The following is a 9,087-nucleotide window of genomic DNA, read 5'->3' on the forward strand; positions in this document are numbered from 1 at the left end:
CCAAGAAAGTGCTAAATTCAAAAGTCAAGTAAAAGGTAAAATGTAAAAGTTCTGTTTACATCAAACTAACTCCTATTTATACACTTTCTATTCTTGGATCTTGGGATTTGGATGGGCTTTTGATTTGGTGAAGAAATGAATTAAATTGGATTTTTAATTCAATTTTTGGCCCAAGATCAATTGCTTCCAGGAGGCTGCCCTGCCCTTGCGGAGGGCAGGGCAGAAAATTGATGCGGCTGGCCCATGGTGCGTGCGCGTGGTGCGAGCTTGGTGCGCAGGATGCTGCCCTGCCCTCGCGGAGGGCAGGGCAGAAATTTCTGGTGCGCCATTCTTGATGCCTGCGCGCCAGATTGATGCTGCCGAAGCCTCCTTGGTGCGCCAGAGTGGTGCCTTGGTGCGCCACAACAAAATGCTGCCCTGCCCTCGCGGAGGGCAGGGCAGTGTTTCCAAATTGAAGCCCCGTGTTCGATCCTTGAGTGACGCACACGCTACTTCTTTTCTTTGATATTCTTGGCACCAAAGTGAGACTTAGTTTCTTGTTTCCTCATGGTTCCGTGTTCGACTCTTGTGGTAAGCAATGGAGGGCTTTTTCTTTGAATTTTTCCTTTTTGAGAGCCTGATACTGCCCTTGTGGAGGACAGGGCAAGGTTTTTCCTTCCTTTGATCCAAGGCACTATTTTGTGCTCTGCCCTTGTCGTAGGCAGGGCAGAGTTACCTCTTCTTGACTTGCTCCCTTATGTTGCCCTCCTAGAGGGCAGTGTGCCCTTGTGGAGGGCAATGCTTGCTTCCTCCATTATGCGCCACACTTCTCCTTGGGCCACGCTTTCTTAGGCCACGCTTTTCTCTTTTCTTTTTTTCTTCACCTACAATAAACCAAAACAACCACTCCAAGTATCACTGAATTCACAAGGCTTATAAATCAATTAAAAATCAATTAAATTTAGCTTAAACCTCATGAGTTAACATTAATTTCATGGTGGTTGTTTGATTTAAAGAAGTTATGCATTTTCACTCCAAATCAATTACTTAGGATGCAAGAAAGTGCATAAAGACTAACAAAACAAGTAAAATTAGCTTGAAAAATGGGTATATGATGACTTGTCATCACAACACCGAACTTAAATCTTGCTTGTCCCCAAGCAAGCATCAAAACTAAGAGAAATTGAAATGAACAAGAAAAGAACACATATCCTTATTAGGCATATAGCAGAACTTGATTTATGGGGTCTTTAAGCAGACAATGATAACTCAAGTTATTGTTTGCTGTTACATAGTATACATTTTTCATCAAAGGCTTGCTAAACTTGCTATTATAAGACTTACTTATTTAATTACTCCCTTGCTAACTTTTCTTTCTTATAATGCTTAACAAGCTTATTCTTTTGGAGGTTTGGTGTCTAATGTTGCAGTAGTAGCCTTTGGCTTTATTGTTTTCTTTCTTTTACTCAACATCTTTCCACCACAGACACATGGCTCACTATTTCTTCCTAGGATCATTGATGCCCAACATCTCTTTGGATAACTAAATGTTCTGTATCTAAGTTGCTCTTTATTGTGGACTTTCAATTGGCCATCCCAAATCAGTTGATCTAAGTGACCGGGTTTTAAAATACCCCTTAGAATTTACTCATCCAAGCATATCTTAGTACAAGAACACCACAGGCATATGTCCTAGGGTCCAAGCTATTGGTGTCCAACCTTTATTTTTTTGCTTTTCTTGCCACTTTGGCTTTTTCTTCTTCCTTTTCTTTCTGTTTTTGTTCTCAAGGGCTTTTTCTTTATTGGTAAGGGTCTTGATAACAGCAAGCTAACTCACACTTAAATGAGAATGATATTATGCAACAATTATTTCATGAGTTATGCATTTAATCAAACATATATACCACCATTAACTTCCATTCTACTTATGCAACATTGGATATTTCACTTTTCAATTCAAACAAAATCTCTTTTATTCAAGCATATGGGAAACAAAACAAAATTAAAGCTAAGTGATGAATGACAAGCATTATGCAGATCATTTCTCTAGCTACTTATTGAACAAAGGAAAGTACAAGAAAAAGAAATAAAAAGGAAATAAACAGTGGAGGCATATCATGTTTCAGACATGCTCCTCCTTATTGAAAGAGTGAAAGAAAGGGAATGAAAGAACTTTGCCACCTTCTATTGGTCGTGGCTGCTGCTTGATTCTCCCTTTTTCTTCTTTCTCTTCCCTAGCTTGGAATAATCTCGGATCTCTTCACCAGGACATCTTCTACCCCAGACAGAATCTAAGAGTCCTGAGAGCCCAACGTCTTCCAATCTTTTAAAGGTTGCCTCCGTATAGTGACGAGACCTTGCTTGTTGCTTGGCTTCAAATTCAGGGCATTGCTCAAATGGCTTGATCTGAGGATTGAGTGTTGGCAAATTATGGGTCAAGTACTCCAACCTTGCTTGCATGTTTTCATCATTCTCCATTCTTTGTGCATATCTCACTTCTCCCATGGTGTGATGAATATTCTTCCATTGATACAAGTTGTGACTGTATTCCCCTGCTTTAGCTTGACTAAAATACAGCTTATCATATGATTCTTTGAATTCTTTGTATTGCTCTTTTTGTCCTTCAAGAATCTGTGCTTGAAATTCTTGCTGCTGAGTCATCATTTGCTGTTGCCATCTCTTTTGTTTCTCCTCCATTCGACGCTGCCAAGCTTCTCTCTCCTCTTTATCTTTCAGATATTGCTCCCTAAACTCTGGATGGGGCTCTAGATATTGCGCTGGGTGCCCCTGATTTTGCTCTTGTTGAGTCTGCATGAGTTGTTGAGATAGCTCTTCTATTGCTCTGTGTAGCTGGCTTATGTCTATGGCATCATGAGCTTGATTTCGTCCTTCCTCTCTTTGTGATCTCCTTTGTCTGGGAGCTACCACCCCCTCTGGATCATCTTCTTCATTTATTCCTTCCATACTCTTCTTAGTGATCCCTTTTCCCTTTTTCACTTTTTCTATGTCCTCATCTTCAAAGATTACTCCAGCTTTGTCACATAGCCTGAGGATGGTACTTGGATGTCCAAGACCACTTGATTTGCTTGTGCTATTGGCCATCTCTTGAATACTGTCGGCTATGAGTTGTGCGAGGTTGATCTCACCTCCGTGCAAGATGCAGTATGTCAAGAGTGCTCGTTTGATTGTGACCCAAGAGGCGTTTCCAGTAGGAAGGATAGATCTCCTCACTATTTCATACCATCCCTTAGCCACAGGAGTGAGATTTATCCTTCTCAAGTGACTTGGAACTCCCATTGAATCTCTTTCCCAATCTGTATTCTCCACACATAACCCATGCAAGATCTCATCAGGATTGTTTTCCATCTGCAATCTGGTTTCATAACTGGGCTCTGCATAAGTTATGGTTCTCAACTTGAGGGCCCTTGTGATGGCAACTGGGCTAAAACTCACTTCAACTCCTCTGACATAACTTGTGTAAGGAGCACTATCTTTGTTTTCTTTTACAGCATTTGCATAGAACTCTGATGCATTCGCATATTTGCCATTTTAACTAGTTAGTTTAGTTAGTTTTAGCTTAGGTTCATTCACTTTCTTTGAAATAAATGAGCAATTTTGTGAGTTTTCCTCCATGCATCCATGAACCAAGAATTAAGTGAAATTTGGCATAATTCATGCAAATAAATCAAGGAGTTTATATACAAGTTGATGTGAATGATTCCCTGGAAAATTATTGCATAAGATGGCAAAACTTTGAGGAAAGTTCTTTGGTTTATGTTAGGTGATGAAGCAAGAAGACAATGGAGCAAGAAAATATTGGAGAAAGGAAGAACAAGCAAGTTGGCAACTTGGAAATCAAGTTGGCAACTTGCTAGTGTGTGTCCAGCAGAGTTGGCAGCTTGACCTCCCCCTCTTCAAGGATGAATATCTTGAACCACAAGGATCCAATTGGCATGATTCCAATTGCGTTGAGAAGCTGACATCAAGAGCTTTCCAACGATATATAATAGTCCATAATGTGGCGAGGAATGGAAGCTCAAATCAGAGGGAAACTCAAGCCCTAAGAGCAAGGAAATGAAGCATTGCAAGTTGCCAACTTGAGCAGCAAGTTGGCAACGCCAGGAGCCATCAGGGGAAGCCACCAGGGGAAGAGTAGCACGTTGCCAACGCCAACACCAAGTTGGCAACGCCCAAGCCAAGTTGAAGAAGAGCCTGGCGTTGTTGCTGGCGTGTTTACCAACAACTTGGGCAACAATGCCCAGGCAGCTTGAGGATGCTCTCTTCAAGAACGTGTATCTTGAGCTAGAAAACTCCAATTGAGGTGAAATCAGTGGCATTGGAAAGTAGACATCAAGAGCTTTTCAACCATATATCACAATATGAAATTGGAGTACATTTGAAGGTTCAAATGTTGGCTTCATTTAAAGCCTCAAACATGGAAAGTATTGTTTCTGGATTGCTCACCAAGTTGGCAACGCCCAACCAAGTTGCCAACGCCCAAAATGAAGAGAGGAGCACCAACCAAGTTGCCAATGCCCACAAGCCTTGCCATACACGTTGCCAACACCAGGAAGGGCACCAATCAAGTTGCCAACGCCCATAAGCCATGCCATGCACGTTGCTAACGCCCATAAGCCTTGCCATGCACGTTGCCAACGCCAGGAAGCAAACATGGAGCCTTGAGAAAGGCTCGAGCACGTTGCCAACGCGCTGAAGAGAAGGAGTGTTCATCAACAACGCCAGGATGGTGAGGAAATTGTGATGCACGTTGCTAACTTGGAATGTAGGGGCGTTATCCACAACAACTCCAACAAGGCAGCCTGACCATGTCCTCTTCAATGGAAGATATCTTGAGTTATAGAGGTCCAAATTGAGTGCTTCCAATTGCATTGGAAAGCTGACATTTAGAGCTTTCCAACCATATATAATAGTCTATAGTGGAGCATGAAATGGAAGCTCGAATAAGAGTCATCTTTAGGCCCCAAAAACAAGAAAATGAGGTTGAAATTCAAGGAAGCATGAGTAGGCCAAGGAGGGGGAGTCGAACACGTTGCCAGGGCCAAAATGAACTGGCGTGTTCCTTGGCAACTTCAGCAACAACGCCCAGGCCAAGAAATTTGGGCTAGGGGCGTTGTTGAGCACGTTATTGGTGGCGTTATCCACAAAAACGCCCAACCAGGGCAGCCTGACCTTACCATCTTCAATGGAGCATAACTTGAGCTAGGAAAGTCCAAATGAGGTGATTCCAGTGGCATTGGAAAGTAGACATCAAGAGCTTTCCAATGATATATCATAGTTCATATTTAAGCAAAGGATTGAAGCTCAAAGTTTAGGCAACATTAAGCATGAAAAGTGAAACCAAGAAGAAGAGCCAAGTGTTTGGCAAATAACTTGGGCTAGCAACGCCTATCACCAAGCCCCAGCCCAGGAAACCCATGAGCACGTTGCCAACGTGCAATAACATTGGCGTGTTTGCCAATAACGCTTGTTCACTGGGCCAGAATTGATGTGAACAAGCTTTGCTTCCTCTGTTTTCCTTAAAAGGGCAGCAACTCCACTCATGAGCTAGCTAACCTCAAGCAAGAAAAACCCATAAATCTCAATCAATCAAGGCCACAAGAATCATCTAGAATAGTTGATTTTCATTTAATTGTAATTTGCTTTTAATTTCATTTCAATTTGTAATTTAGAAAAGCCTATATAAAGGCCATAGTCTCATAGCATTAGGAGGTTGGATTGGAGGGGGGACGGAGGAGACCAATTTGAAATTCTGTGAATTGGCACACTCCATTGAGAGTGGGTCTTCGGACCCCTCCCCTTCATACACTCTTCTTCACTTCCCCTTCTCTTCTTCCTTAGTAGTAGTGTAGTTTAATTTGTAGTTTTCATCTATGAATTCTTGAATTCTCAATTTCTGTTTTGAAGTCTCACTCTTTATTTTCATGCACTTTAGTTTCATGCAATTTAGTTTTCAATTGGAGCTATGATTCACTAAACCCCACATTCATTAGGGGGAAGAGCTCTGCTTGTTACAATGCATTGATGAACTCCTCTTTTCCTCCTCAATTCAAGTGGTAAATCCAAAGAGGAAACTCTTGTTCTTCAAAGATTCAACCACCATCGAGAGAGGGGTTAATCTATGAGAATTATGTGGTGAATTTGAGGAGTGAGCCACATAATTCAGTTTAGAGTTCATCCTTTCATGATTCCCTCAATCAATATACCTTGGTTAGTATGTGAGATGTAACTCTCCATGGTTGAGATTTTGGGAATTGTGTGGCTGGATTAGAATTGAGTCTCATCTCTTCTCATGAACAATTAGATCACGAGAGTGGCAATTGGTTATGTTGAGAGAAATTGAATCACCAAGAGATTGGGATTCAATTACCCACTTGCCATGGATCTATACCCATGATTGAGAAGGACTTGACTAACATCAATTCATGAAAACTTGCATCTCTGATCCCTAATGATCCTCTCCATCATTAATTCTCATTTCTTTTGCTTCTAGTTATTTGATTACCCATTTCCCAATCCCCTTCTACATTCTGTCTATTTACTACTCTTGTTATTTACATTCTGTTCATTTACTTCTTGCTATTTACTCTTATGTTCTTTAAATTTTTGCAACCTTTAATTCCTTACAATTTATTTTTGATGTCATTTAAGTTTCTTGCACTTTAAGTTTCCGTCATTTACTTGCACTTTATTTCTATCTTCTAGTTCTTTACATTCTTTGCTATTTAAATTCCTGCAATTATGTTCAAAAGTCACAATGCTCATAAAATCAAAACCATGTTTGCTTGACTAAATCTATCATTTAACTAAAGTTGCTTAATCTACCAATCCTCGTGGGATCGACCTCACTCTAAGTGAGTTTTACTACTTGATACGACCCGGTATACTTGCCGGTAAATACGTGAACTCAATTTTACGTATCAAGTTTTTGGCGCCGTTGCCGGGGATTGGAAAAGATTGACAATGATTAAGTGAATGGTAGTTTAGATTAAGCATTTTCTTTGTTTTTGCTTTGTACAGTTCTTTTAATCTTTTTGTTTTCTTTTTGACACTAAGTGTTTGTGTTATTGCCTCACTAAGAGATTCTCATCTGAGATATGAATTTCAATTGCTTTGGTGATTGTGTTTTACAAAACTTAAATGGAGTTTACCTCATCTTTTGATCAAACAAACTTTCTGGGATATCACCCACCACCACCAATCTCTAATGGTGGCTGGGAATATCACCAAGAAAATACAAATTCTGAGCACTCCAATCCATGGAGATTTGCTTCAGAGACACAAGATGAGCAAGAGAATCATATGGGATACCAACCACCACCACAAAATGATTCATATCATTATCCTTATTGTGGTTGGGAAAATCAAGACCAAGGAATGATGGGGTTTGAGCAATCAAACCAAATGGGATGCTTCACAAGAACACAAAATGATTCATACTCCTATGAATGGGACAACTATCCAAATTGTGATTGGGAAGGACAAAACCAAGGAGAATTCAATGTTTCTTATCCCATCCATCATGAGCCAGCACCTCTTAATTATCCAACCTCATCTCCAAATTTTTCATATCAAAATTCTTCACCACTTGATTATGCCTCAACACAAAGTTTCCTCCAAAATCCATACCAGTCATCCCATCAATCACACAACTTATTCCACACCCCTCAACACAACTTCACCACAATACATTCACGTCACCAAAATTACTCTCAACCTTCATCTCTTGAATTAACAGATGAGGAATACCTTGAAGGCATTGAAATACAGAGAAAACTAGTGGAATTTTACACAAAATCCCCATCTTGGGAAAAAACCATCCTCGAGCAGATAAATGGGTCCTTAGAGCAAACAAAGAGGAACTTAGAACCATCAAACAGTACGGATGAAGACAAATTTGTGGGTGAGGAAGTGGAAAAGCAAGATGAGGAAGCCTCTTTGTCAAGAAAAATTTCAATGAAAAATGAGGTAGAGGTGGTTGAACCTGAATTTGCACTTGAGATGACAAGAGAACATGAAGACTCACAACTCTCACAAACTTCCCTGGACCAAAACGCCTCAACACTTGAAACCATGATTGAAAGGTATGAAGAGGAGATGAAGAAATGTTGGGAAGATCAACAAACCTCCTCCATGATAGAGCTATTAAAGCAAATGTTGGGTGCAAAGAAAGGAGTGGAGGAGCATGAACGTGAGGAAGTCATTCCAGAGAATTCACACTCAAGTGAAGCAGAAAATCACATGAAGGAAGGGCTCATGGAACCACCAATACAAAAGGCTTTTGATGAAAAGAAGACTCCAACAATCACACAACCACCAAGACTTGGATTCAAGGAAGTGAAGGCAATTAACAAAAGCACCAAGAAGAGGATTGTGACCAAGCTACCAAGGACAATATTCATGAAGAAAAAAGGGTCAACCACAAGCAATCCTCCCCATGATCCAGCAAGCAAGCTCAATCAAGCCATTAACAAAAGAAAGTTTGCTGAGGAGAGGCCAAGACAGGGGACACTAGCTGAATCTTCTTCCCCCTTAAAGTCATTCCTGTTAACAAACTGGAAGAAGAGGAAGAAAGTGAACAATATGTCAACCATAGGTATAATTTCTCTTCTCTGCTTTGTTTTCGTTCTTTGTTTTATTTAAATTCAATAAATTGGCATATGGTTACATTCTAAGTTTGGTGTTGCCTTGCAACAAATTGTTTTCAATCTTTTTGGATGATTGCATCAAATCAAAAATGAGAGTGACACACCAAGATTCTAAGTTTGGTGTGCCATTTATTTTCTATGCAATTTATTCAAGCAACACTACTTGTCTGCATAATCATAATGCATCTGCAGTTTTAGTTTTCTCTTTTGATTTGACAATTTTGTATTTTACTTGCTTTAGTTATTTTTCTATCTTTAAATGCTTTCATTTAGTTTGCTTATTAACTGTTTTTGTTAATACATTACCAAGAGATCCTTATTCATGATAGATTCTTAGCTTGGTGATTGTATTTAACATACAACAATTTCATTTGCTTAGTTTTAATTCAAATAAATTGACATATGATTGCATTCTAAGTTTGGTGTTGTTATGCAACAAAAT

This window comes from Arachis stenosperma, chromosome 9, assembly GCF_014773155.1.
Source record: "Arachis stenosperma cultivar V10309 chromosome 9, arast.V10309.gnm1.PFL2, whole genome shotgun sequence".
Taxonomy (NCBI): Eukaryota; Viridiplantae; Streptophyta; class Magnoliopsida; order Fabales; family Fabaceae; genus Arachis; species Arachis stenosperma.